The sequence below is a fragment of the Ascaphus truei genome, chromosome 4 (genome assembly GCF_040206685.1).
Source record: "Ascaphus truei isolate aAscTru1 chromosome 4, aAscTru1.hap1, whole genome shotgun sequence".
Lineage (NCBI taxonomy): Eukaryota > Metazoa > Chordata > Amphibia > Anura > Ascaphidae > Ascaphus > Ascaphus truei.
The window spans coordinates 354,535,215-354,548,857 of NC_134486.1; the positions used below are offsets into that span (position 1 = coordinate 354,535,215).

A 13,643-nucleotide genomic window follows, 5' to 3' on the forward strand; every position below is an offset into this window, starting at 1 on the left:
TAACTAAATGAATATCTAAAGTCAGCTAAGTTGCCCAAAATACCAAGTGCAGAAAAATCTATGCTACAGTAGGTAAGAAATTCACAATAGAAGAGTCCACGGAAGTCATCAAGGTCTAAAATCATCAAAGGCACAGGCGGCTTCTTAAACATTTATCCCAAAAAGTTTACCTGAGTCCTAGTATCTCATTTACTGAATCTATTTAATCTAGTGCTATTAGACACAAATGTCCCACCAAATATGTTTCAAGCATGGGAGAGGGATTGGCTCAGTGCGTAAAAGACACTGACTGGCACAGAGTTTGAAGCAGGGGAGCCTGCTTCAATTCCCGGTGTCGGCTCCTTGTGACATTGGGCAAGTCACTTTATCTCCCTGTGCCTCAGGCACCAAAAACATAGATTGTAAGCTCCACGGGGCAGGGAAATGTGTCTGCAAAATGTCTCTGTAAAGCGCTACGTATAACTAGCAGCGCTATACAAAAACATGCTTTAAAAAAAAAAAAAAGCATTGATATCCCTCATACATAACAAAGGAAGGACCAGGCCTGCTGTGCGAGCTACAAGCCAATTTCATTAATACACACATATAAAGATATTTTCCAAACTCCTAGCTAACTGACTAAATGTAATCCTCCCTTCCCTAATCCAAACAGACCAAGTGGGTTTTGCACCAAGAGGACATGCGGCGGACAACACCAAACGCATAATTGATTAATTGACCGCAAAATCCCCTCTATGCTACTAGGGCTACTGTAGATGCTCAAAAAGCGTTAGAATGGATAGATTGTTCATGTATGCAATACACCCTGAAGGCTTTTGATTTTCCAGATGGTCCCACAGTGCAGGTTGTCAGCCAGGGGTTTCCATCAGCTCCCAATCTCCAATTCAGAGTGGCACCAGACAGGGGTGCCCCCTGTCTTCCCTTATATTTGCTGTGATGGGAGAGGGTAACCAGGCTATACAATAAAGGTTAAGCCCTCTGGTTACCCATGAAACCGTGGGGTTCCTGGCAGCTAAATAGCACCATAAGGCAGGGATTATACATGTGGAAAATAAAGTGACCCATGCTTTTTTCTGTTTTCATGTTCCATTGGCCCTAGAACTGGGAAACTTCGTATGTGTAAGTTTTAGGTGGGGTATTTGGGTAGAAATACAATTATTTTGTTTGTAGGCGTTCAGGGGGCGAAGTTACGGGTAGTCCTTTAATTCTCCCCGGCGAGCAGGCATGATTTGCCGGGTTGGGGGGGGGGGGGAGGGGGAAAGTAATTTTACAGTAAGTATGTATTAAAAAGAGCATATAAAATACTAATTATGATGGTTAATTCCTTTTTTAGCATCTATAATGCACATGAATTACACCGGGGCAAACCAGTGTCCCCCGAGGCGCCTGAGTTTCGAGTCCAAATATCCCAAATCCATTTCCCTTACAAGTATAAGGTTCCCCAAGGTGCATACTTTATTAAAGTGTACTTTATAATGTTTTATACATTTGTTATAAGACTCTATGCAAGTCAGCCATGGTATCAGTATAGACGCCGGCATGTCTGTTTAGAGTCCGTAGTTCAAAGAGGCGAGGATGTCCAGATGTGAGAAGACAGTTTTGTGGGCGAGGAAGGGCGAATTGCCAAGTCCGGAGAACATAGGGCACCCTGTGGGAACACCGTTTGTATCTGCAAGACTTGGTGTAGCCTGCCCAGCGGGTGGTAATGAGTTAGCTGGGGGAGATAGAGCTCGTAGGCGCTTCTCTCATTGGCTAAATCATCTTTCCCGCTCACCCAGCTTTTCAAGACGGCTTGGTACGCCTCCTCCTCTAACGTCAGCCAAAGGACGAGGTCCTATTTCTATTGGCTGACGGGGAGGAATTCCCACGCTCTGATTGGGCTCTCCTCCTACATCCATGCTAAGGATAGCTTAGCGGAGTGTATGTAAGGAGATGGCCGAGTCAGAGAACCAGACCATCCAGTGACTTGAGTCGATGAAGCTAGGGCTTTTCAAAGTTGATCTGTTCGAAATAGCAGAGCAACCGGCTTCGTTTTGAAGCTAGGAAAGTCTGCCTCACAGAGACTAAGTCCCGTCTCTGGCGGCCAAGTTCTACAAATCGAACGTAGCAGTCACAGTCAGGATTTCTTGCCAAAATCAGTTCCAAGACAAAATCAGGACTTTCTACCGAATCTCGGTCCAGGACAAGGTCCCGATCAGGGTAAGCTCTTGCAAGCGGGCGCCCTGCACCTAGGAAAGGCTAGATCTCAACCCCCAGACCACAGTAAGTGTGTATATTTCTGTCTTTTGTATTTCTGTTACTTTTCCAAGGTTTTATCCAAACTAATCCCATTTTTTTTCACTGCTTTGTTTTGCCTATTAAATGATCCCGGTATAAGTTTGTTAAAAGTCGTGGTCTCCAGTGACATTTGCATTATGTATGGAGCGGTTTGTGGCCCGCTTAAGAAATAATGCAGACATACAGGGATTATGGGTAGCTGACCAATACTACAAATTGGCCTTATTTGCAGATAATGTAATTTTCACTCTTGCAAAACCATTAACCTCGCTGCCAAATTTAATATAAGAATGATCAGATTTCAATAAATGATCAAGCTTTAAAATTAATAACAACAAATTGGGACCTCTGAATATCAGTCTCGAAAAGGAGGTGGTTACATAGTTACATAGTAGATGAGGTTGAAAAACGACTTCCGTCCATCAAGTTCAACCTATGCTAAATTTAGACAACAGATATTTTATTATATCTATACTTATTGATCCAGAGGAAGGCAAACAAAACCCCAGTCACATCATCCAATGATATCTCATAAGGGGAAAAATAAATTCCTTCCTGACTCCAAGAAATGGCAAATCGGATTAATCCCTGGATCCCCGGGGCATAATAATGTATACTTCCCTTCCATCCATTGCCCGTTTAATGCAAGATAAGATCTTGTTTGCCTTTGCAGCTACTGCATGACTTTGGGCACTATTGCTAAGCCTGCTGTCTACAAGCACTCCTAAATCCTTCTCCATCAAGGATTCCCCCCAATTTATCCACATTTAATTTGCAATTCGCCTTTTTATTCTTGCATCCCAAATGCATAACTTTACATTTATCTGTATTAAACCTCATCTGCCATTTACCTGCCCACGTTTCCAGTCTCTCCAAATCCTTCTGAAGAGAAATTACATCCTGCTCTGATTTTATTACCTTACACAATTTAGTATCATCAGCAAAGATGGAGACTTTGCTCTCGATGCCAACCTCAAGGTCATTAATCAACAAGTTAAAAAGCAGGGGTCCCAGTACCGATCCCTGAGGTACTCCACTCACGACTTTAGCCCAACCTGAAAAAGTTCCATTTATGACAACACTCTGTTGTCTGCCCTTTAACCAGTTTTCAATCCAGGTGCATATATTATTACTGAGTCCAATTATCTTTATTTTGTACACCAACCTCTTGTGTGAAACCGTATCAAAATCCTTTGCAAAATCTAAGTAGACCACATCAACTGCATTACCCTGGTCTAAATTCCTACTTACCTCCTCAAAGAAACAAATAGGGTTAGTTTGGCAAGATCTATCCTTCATAAATCCATGCTGACTATTACTAATAATTTTGTTTTCCATTAGGAATTCCTGAATATTATCCCGTATTAAACCTTCAAGTAGTTTCCCCACTATTGAAGTCAGGCTTACAGGTCTGTAATTCCCTGGTTGTGATCTAGCTCCCTTTTTAAATATAGGCACCACATCTGCTTTACGCCAATCTTGTGGTACTGAGCCTGTGGAAATTAAGTCCTTGAATATTAAATATAATGGTTTGGCTATTACTGAGCTTAACTCCTTGAGAACTCTTGGATGTATGGCATCGGGGCCAGGTGCCTTATTTACTTTAATTTTTTCAAGTCGCTTATGAACTTCTTCCTCAGTTAACCACTTGTTCATTAATATGGAGGTTGTGGCTTCCTCCTGCGGCACTACTATGGAACTTGATTCCTCCCTGGTAAACACAGATGCAAAGTATGTGTTTAATACCTCTGCTTTTTCCTTATCTCCAATAATCTGCCTACCCATCTCACACTGAAAGGGTCCTATATTTTCTTTTCTCATTTTTTTGTTATTAAGGTACTTAAAGAACTTTTTAGTGTTGACCTTACTGTCTATTGCAATCCTTTTTTCATTATCCATTTTTGCTAATTTGATTGTCCTTTTGCAATTTTTGTTACATTCCTCATAATTCTGATACGATGTAACCGTCCCTTCTGATTTAAAGAAGCTAAACGCCTAAACTAATAAAATTAAACTTTGAATCTAAGTAGCAGCCCCAAGCTATTAAGCACCTGGGGATATATCCTACCAAAGAATACAATACGCCATATCAGGCCAACTACCCCAAACTACTCTAATCTAAGAGATGATATCCGCACGTGGTCCGACTAAGATTTTGTGGATCGAAAAAATACAATTTATCAAAATGAATCTCTGTCTGTGACTACTTTATTTCAGACACAGTGCATTCCAATACACACCAAAGAAACCCTGAGCTTACAATCATTAATACCTAAATTCATATGGAACTATAAAAAGCCCAGGATCAACAAATACTAACTCTGCCTACAGGCTCAGGAGGCCTAGCGCTACCGTGCCTAATTTCATATTATACAGCTGCACAAGTAGGCCAACTGGTAGAATGGTACACAGATCAAAGTCTCCGATGCTGGGTAACCCTAGAAGCCGCACAAAGCAAACCAATACCATTAGAAAATCTAAATGTGACTACCACCAGCAATCAATTTATTCACGAAAATAACCCTGCCCCCGACAGTCCACTCACTCCAGTTTTGGAAAACAATCAAACTCTAACATAACCTAACATCCAAAAACTCCCTAACAACATCCCTATGGGGGAAACCAGAGTCGACCCAGGCCTGATAACGCCCCCCTTTAAGAATTGGTCTCAAATCGGCGTTGCTAGCTTAAATTACCTACAACTAGATCTGAAACCCAGACTATACTTCCACAAAGAAAAGGAAATCTCCAATGCAGAATTTTTCAGATTTCTTCAGATGAGTTCTGTACCAAAATAGGTCCAAAGACCTCGTTGTCTGGCTTTCAGGGCCTGTGCCTGGGAAAGGCGGATCATGAAAAGCTGGTATCACAATTATGTTGCTATTTTGCTTATTCAGAGATACCCCGACGGAAATGAGCATTCATGAGACAATGGGAGGCAGACTTGGGGGAGGAGCTGGATGGGGACGATTGGGTGGACATATTTGTGGTAACTCATAAAAACTCAGTATGTACAAAAATTAGGGTGATGGCCCACAAAGTAATACTAAGATGGTACCCCACACTGGTAAAACTTTCCAAATTAAGCGCATGATACTCTCCCCCCAGCCCAAAGGGTTGTGGGGCGCAGGCAACATATCTACATAGTGGTGGACCTACCCCCAGGTGAATCTTCTTTGGAAAGAGGTGAGAGAGTGGCCACTGCAAATCCTACGCCCAGATATATCGCTAGACCCATGGCTATTCCTTCCGAGCCGACCTAGGTAAGAACTCACAAGGGCTGAAAACTTTATAGGACTATGTAAATTATTGAGGACAGGACTATAAGTATAAAAATAATTAATGTACTGAATGTGTCAACAACTCCCTTTGCCTCCTCCTCCCATTTATTTTCTGTAATCCTCCCCCTCCCTTCCCACACATTCATTTATATGTATACCTGTATTGTGTAAATCTTCAATAAAAAAAGGTTAAAAGTTGTTTTAAATAAATAAATAATAATGAAAAAAAAATATATATATATATTTTTTAAATGGAAATATTACTGTGTGCTCATTTGCATGTCATAGACAGGTCTGCAATCCTGCCTTTCAGCATTATCATCCAGCATACAGTGCTTCCACTGCAGCAAGGGATTCTGGGAAATGCCATGCAAATGAGGACACAGTGCCACCTTTTGCTTCAAATCCATTTTGACATGGACCCCTATAAGGATATGCTTGCTGCATTGCACAGCTTTTCAGCAAAGCCTGGGTTAAGATGCATAGCCAGTAAACCTATCCCACAGACAGCTGTTTTGACCTTTAAATAACCCTCCAAAAATGGTAGAAATCAATATAAATATTAAACTTACTATACTGTTTCCATAATATTAGCAGTAAGACGCAACGTAAAGGCCTGTCGGCTGCTTGCACCTGAGAATAGACTGGATTATTGATTGGTCAAGCATCATTGCTAACTGATGTGATGCTATAGCTTAAAAATAGGCCGCTTAAGCCTGTCTGCATAAGTGGGAAATGTAAGCACCTTAGTTGCTGGTGCGTATTTAGTTAGTGTTTTTCTCCTACTGTCTCATTACTGACATGGGCATCGCAATCTTGTTTTTTTCCTTTCTAGCGATTTTAACATTTGCATTCATTTTCGCATTCTGTTCTGTACTGTTCTGTACTGGATTCTTCAATAATCTTTGAAACGCAACCGTGTGATGTTCACCTAATCATTTAACATAAAATTACATTTTGTGCAAAAGTGCACTCACTGAGAAAGAAAAAAAATCTCCAAGGAAACTATATATATATATGTAGTTTCCTTGGAGATTTTTTTTTTCTAGTTCTTCTTGCTTTATGAAAAAAAAATATATATATATATACACAGAGGTCGACAAATCACCAAAAAATCTACTCGCCACACAAAAAAATCTACTCGCCACCTAGTACCAAACGTGTGCTGCTTGGGCTAATAGGAGCTCGCCACGATGTTAAATCCACTCGCCCGGGGCGAGCAAATGTATAGGTTTGTCGAACACTGTATATATATATATATATATATATATATATATATATATATATATATATGTAGCCCCTCTACCCGGGGCCAATCACAGATTGGCCCCCCCCTCTGTACTAGGGTCTGGCTACGTGTGTCTGGGTGGTGCATACCTGCTGGCAACAGGAGGGCCTGAGTCTCCCGCGATGGTATGGGGGGATAACAGGGCCAGGTTACTGGGGTGGATGCCTCCGTCTTTACTCAGTGGTGCAACGCCTCCATCTCTGGTAAGCCCTAGTAGAGTAGGGTGAAATCCTTCCAGAGAGCCCCACTCAGGGGCGAGAGATTTTAGTCTCACACAGTCTCTTACTTAACAAGTAGCAGCAGCTCTTTATTCACAGCATACAGCAGCGTAGCAGCGACAACAGCAACACAGTTGCCTTCAACGTACAGGGTCTTCTCCCTCACCAGGCTGCACACCCTCAGGATGGTCTCTGGGGCTCTTTGTTCCCTGTCTCCACCCCAAGTCACTGGCACCCAGGGTGGGGCTAGCTCTTCCCTCACCCCCTAAGCAGGGTGAGAGGCACTGGTCCACCTATAGCTCACTAGGCCCTACTCCTCAGGAACATAGCTAGCTCACACACTCTGACTGTCCAGTCAGACACTCCTACTGCACGTAGTACAGGAACTGCCATCTAAATAGGCTGTGCACTGCCCTTTATGACTTTGGCAGGCCCCTCCCCTGTGTCTCTTGCCTTAGACACAGAGTCAGGTGGCCCACCTCCACCACTCAGAACAGCGCTTGAAGTGGGGGAAACCCATGATAACTACTGGCAGCCTGTCCTTAACAGGGCTTATATCAGTAGGAGGAAAGACATATAGCCCCATTTCTTACCAGGGCTACATTATATTTATATATATATATATATATATATATATATATATATATATATATATATATATATATATCATAATACTGAGTTAAGTTATGGTGAGTAAAAAAAGTGACAAAAACCCTCCACAGGAAAGCAAATATGCAAATACAGCTGTATGCTCATCTGCATGTCTTAGGCAGGTCTGCCTAAGACATGCAGACGAGCATACAGCTATATTTGCATATATATATCTTATACTATATTAGTGAAAGCACTGTATGTTTGCCTGCCTGGATGTCCGGTGTCCCTAGGGGAAATCTCATTGGTCCCTTGGGCCGCCCGCCCCCGCACACCTCTCATTGGCCTGAGGCAGAGTGACGGGCCAAAAAAAACACACCCACACACACACACACACACACAGTGACACACACACACAGTGTCACACACACACAGTGACACACACACACACACACACACACACAGTGTCACACACGGTGTCACACACGGTGTCACACACACACACACACACACACACACACACACACACACACACACACACACACACACACACACACACCTCCCTGAACATCGTGACCCGCGCGCACCTCCTCCTCTCCCCGTGTCTCCCGCGCTTTCACCCCGCTCCCCCCCCCCCCGGCGCCTCCCCTCCACGCCCCCTTCACCTCCCCTCCACACCCCCTTCAGCTCCCCTCCACACCCCCTTCACCTCCCCTCCACCCCCCTTCACCTCCCCTCCACGCCCCCTTCACCTCCCCTCCACACCCCCTTCAGCTCCCCTCCACACCCCCTTCACCTCCCCTCCACCCCCCTTCACCTCCCCTCCACCCCCCTTCACCTCCCCTCCACCCCCCTTCACCTCCCCTCCACCCCCCTTCACCTCCCCCTCCCACCTCCCCTTCCCACCGCCTCCCCCCCCTTCCCACCGCCTCCCCCCCCCTTCCCACCGCCTCCCCCCCCTTCCCACCGCCTCCACCCACCTTCCCACCGCCTCCCCCCCCTTCCCACCGCCTCCCCCCCCCCTTCCCACCGCCTCCCCCCTCCTTCCCACCGCCTCCCCCCCCTTCCCACCACCGCCTCCCCCCCTTCCCACCGCCTCAGCCCCCCCTTCCCACCGCCTCCCCCCCCCCTTCCCACCGCCTCCACCCCCCCTTCCCACCGCCTCCACCCCCCCTTCCCCTTCCCACCTCCTCCCCCTTCACACCACCTCCCACCTCCCCCCACCCGCCGCACGCATTCAACAGACAACCCACACACTCGACACACACCTGCCGCATCCTGCCCCTACGCAACAATATCACTGACCAGCTGTCACCCACACTCGCCACACACCCGCCGCCTCACACCCTAGCAGGACCCCAACCCACAGCCAGCACTCACTACCCACGCGCCACCCGTACTGAACACCCATCCGCCGCCTCACACCCTAGGAAGACACACGCCTCACATTTTCACATCACTTATGTCACCAAAATATACATTGTACTGTGGTGTGTTTACAATAAACCATTTTTATACAACATCGTATTACATTTTCTTCCATCTTTCTTTTCAACATTATTATGAAACCTTTACAACAAATAGTCATCTATTGTTCCACGATTTATAAATAATACGACCTATTACGCATTTACATCCCGGGCAACGCCGGGTCTCTCAGCTAGTATATATATATATTTCATAAAGCAAGAATATTGGCACAAGAGAGCAAGTCACACTGATTTACCAACACAAATCTCATACGGCAGATAACCCATGCATTCACTGATCTTGGTAGAGTTGCTGGGGTAATGTTTTCACAAGGATGAACTGTTCTTGAACAATTTCTGCAATCTATAAGGCACAAATATGCTTTCCTTCAAAATCAGGAACGCATATCGTCATGTTCAGACTCCTTTTACTGAACATACAGTTCTAGCCAGAACCTTCCTATACGGTACACTGATGATTTGCAGCCTGCCATTAATAATACAAAGCAACATTGCAACCTGCTATTAGGAAGAAGGATTGCCATGGCTCATCAAGTAAATTGACATAATGTGGCATTACTTTAAATGGATTTAGCTTCCAGTGCGTTCATTGTGCCTTAATTAAATGCAACTCGCTTTGACTTTACCCACCCTTTTCATTACGAGATGTCTGGGCTAAAGATGTGACAAGGTATAATATAGGCAAGAGATTTAAAATGTAACACGGATGGCAGAATATACGGTAAAAAATGCTTCAAGCAATGTCAGTGGTCGACTTGTTTGCGAATGTTGCCACTCGCGATCATAGTCAACACAGTATAAGCAAAACAAATACATTTTTAGAGGCTAAGCTAAGTGTTATAGTAGTAACATTTAGCAATTTTCTAGTTAGCATAAGTAGGGCATCTTTCTCTGCTTCTCTCAGATATCTGAAGAAAGCTCTTGATTAAAGATAGCACATTCTAATTGTTTTATCTTGTAGTGTTGGACCGGGTCCTACTTTAAAATAAAATGGGTAACGGGTACACGGCCAAAATTAAATGATCTACCCGTCCGGGTACCCGGTTGGCACTTACCTGGGGGTGGAGGAAGACGGCGGCGACATCTAGGCAGGTCAGCAGAGGTCCTGTGGCGGTGGCAGCATCAGCAGTGTGTGTTCAGCCAGCGCGGGAGCTGCAGGACTCCATAGCAGTGTGAGCTGGGGAACCACGTGACCGGAGCAGGAGCAGAAGCGTTCCTATTGGACAGCCGGCTGAACACACACTTCTGATGCTGCCACCGCTGGACCTCTGCTGACCTGCCTAGATGTCGCCGCCGTCTTTCTCATGGGTCTTCCTCGCCTTCTGTCGCTGACCGCAGGTAAGTGATGATGTATTTTTGAAGTGAAACTTCTTTAGTGGCACCTATTCTGATGGGGTTAAACTGGCGAGTTGGGGGCGAAATGTGAAACGGAAGTGACGTCACGGCTCCCCACCGTCTCCCTCCACAACGCCTGCTGTGACATGCGGCAGCGGCGGCGATAGCCGCCGGCGCCGCTCCTAACGGCCGCTGCTCCCCTCACACACCCGCTGGGACATGCGGCAGCGTATGCGGCACCGTATGCGGCGGCGGCGGCGCCTAACGGCCGCCATTCCTCCCACACGTCCGCCGCCGGTGCCCGCTGACATGCCGCGCATGCGCGGTAGTCATGGCGATGCTCACGGACGCCACGGCTCGGAGACCTCCTTGCGCTGCCGGGTGAATGAGGAGGACGGCTTTCACCCTCCTCCTCCTCCTCCTCCCCTCCTCCTCCTCCCCCCCCGCTCAACATTTACTCACCGCCGCCACAGCTCCTAACGAGCGCCGAGATCCTGCACTGGTGCGGCTGCGCCGAGCTGCTGCTGCTCTCCGCGGGGGCCCTCCACGTTAAGGAGTTCTCCAGCTTCGAGGCCGGCGCTGCCAACCAGCTGAAGGCTCTGTTCATGGTGAGCTGCACGCTGCGGGGCCGCGCCCTGGACGTGGTGCGGGACGTTGTGAGCCAGAGCTCCTTCCAGTACTGCGTGCTGGTGACGGTGGTGAGCCCCTGGGTGGCCGAGGGGGCCACCAGCAGCTGGAGGACCGGCTGTGGGAGTGGGTGGGGAACATGAACTTCACGGCTGAGGTGATGTGGGCGCTGCTGCTGCTGGCCCCGTTCTCCCCGTACCTATTCCTTGCCACAGCCTTCTCCTCTCTCTTCCCGCTGCTACCTGGCGGAGACCTGCAGGCTCTCAACTGCAGCTGGCCGGCAAGAAGAGGATCCCGGGGCTGGGGGACATGGAGCTGCCCTCCTTGGCCCCCGAGCTACAGCTTCACATCCGGAGCCTGGTTTCAGGACTCAACCACCTGATGGAGGGTATCGGGGTGAGAGAGGAGTGCTTCTCGGTGGGGCACCTGAGTAGGATCATTGCGGGGGAGCTGGCCAGCTATCCTCAGGTGAGAAACCACAGGAAGCATACACTGACTGACACACACACACACACACACACACACACACACACACACACACACACACTGACACACACACACACACTGACTGACACACACACACACACACACTGACTGACACACACACACTCACTGACTGACACACACACACACTCACTCACTGACACACATACACACTCACTCACTGACTGACACATATATACACTCACTCACTGACTGACATACATACACACTCACTCACTGACTGACACACATACACACTCACTCACTGACTGACACACATACACACTCACTCACTGACTGACACACATACACACTCACTGACTGACACACATACACACTCACTGACTGACACGCACACACATACACTGACTGACACACATTCACTGACTGATACATACAGACTGACACACACACCCCAGTGATGCGCCGAACAGTGCCCCCAAGTGATGTGCCTACTCCCCCGCCCCCCCGCCCCCCACCCTGTGAGCTGCCGAGCACCTTCCATGTCCCGTACCTCCGCTGGGGGGCTGGCTGCAGCAGGAAACACAGCCCACAGCTCCGCCGGTGGGAGGAGACTCAGACAGAGTCCCCCGTGTCCGCAGCTACATCGTGGTGGGGATAGGTCACAGAGAGAGACATACACACACAGACTGACACACGCAGACACACACACACACACACACACTGACTGACACACACACACACTGACTGACACACACACACACACACACATACTGACACACACACACACACACACTGACTGACACACACACACTGACTGACACACACACACTGACTGACACACATACTCACTGACTGACTGACACATACACTGACTGACACACATACACACTCACTGACTGACACACATACAGAATCACTCACTGACTGACACACATACACTCACTCACTGACTGACACACATACACACTCACTCACTGACTGACACACATACACACTCATTGACTGACACACATACACACTCACTGACTGACACACATACACACTCACTGACTTACACACACAAGTGATGTGCCTACTCCCCCCCCCCCACCTCCACCCACCCTGTGAGCTGGGGAGGAGACTCAGACAGAGTCCCCCTTGTCCGCAGCTACGTCGTGGTGGGGGTAGATCACAGAGAGAGACATACACACCACAGAGAGACACACACACACAGACGGACACACGCAGACACACACACACACTGACTGACACACACACACTGACTGACACACATACTCACTGACTGACTGACACATACACTGACTGACACACATACACACTCACTGACTGACACACATACACAATCACTCACTGACTGACACACATACACTCACTCACTGACTGACACACATACACACTCACTCACTGACTGACACACATACACACTCATTGACTGACACACATACACACTCACTGACTGACACACATACACACTCACTGACTTACACACACAAGTGATGTGCCTACTCCCCCCCCCCACCTCCACCCACCCTGTGAGCTGGGGAGGAGACTCAGACAGAGTCCCCCTTGTCCGCAGCTACGTCGTGGTGGGGGTAGATCACAGAGAGAGACATACACACCACAGAGAGACACACACACACAGACGGACACACGCAGACACACACACACACTGACTGACACACGCAGACACACACACACACACACTGACTGACTCGCAGACACAAAGAATTCAGTTACTATAAATATAGATGAGCAAATAGCTAAAACATGCGGTCAAACTTTTGTGTTTTGGAAGTGAAATTGTTTTGTGATTTTTAATTAAAAACATCGCCATCACAAATAAAATTTCTGTGACAAAAAACAAAGAAGTTTCACTTACTATGCGCGTGCTCAGCACACACAGCTTTTTCAGCTACCCTGACATTACCCGGCGCCGGGCCCACTTCTCAGTTACCAGTGTGGGTAATGTCTGGGTAGCTGAAAACCTGCCGGGTAACGCCGGGTACTGGGTAACGCCGGGTACCGGTTAATTCCGGGTACTCGGTACATCACTATTATCTTGTTTTAGGTACACATCAGCACAAAGTAA

At 47.2% G+C, this 13,643-nt stretch overlaps 1 pseudogene; it reads left to right on the top strand.

Moving 5' to 3' along the window:
- The first annotated feature begins 10,789 nt into the window (after nt 1-10,789).
- Nucleotides 10,790-13,643, top strand: LOC142492410 (sec1 family domain-containing protein 2-like; annotated as a pseudogene).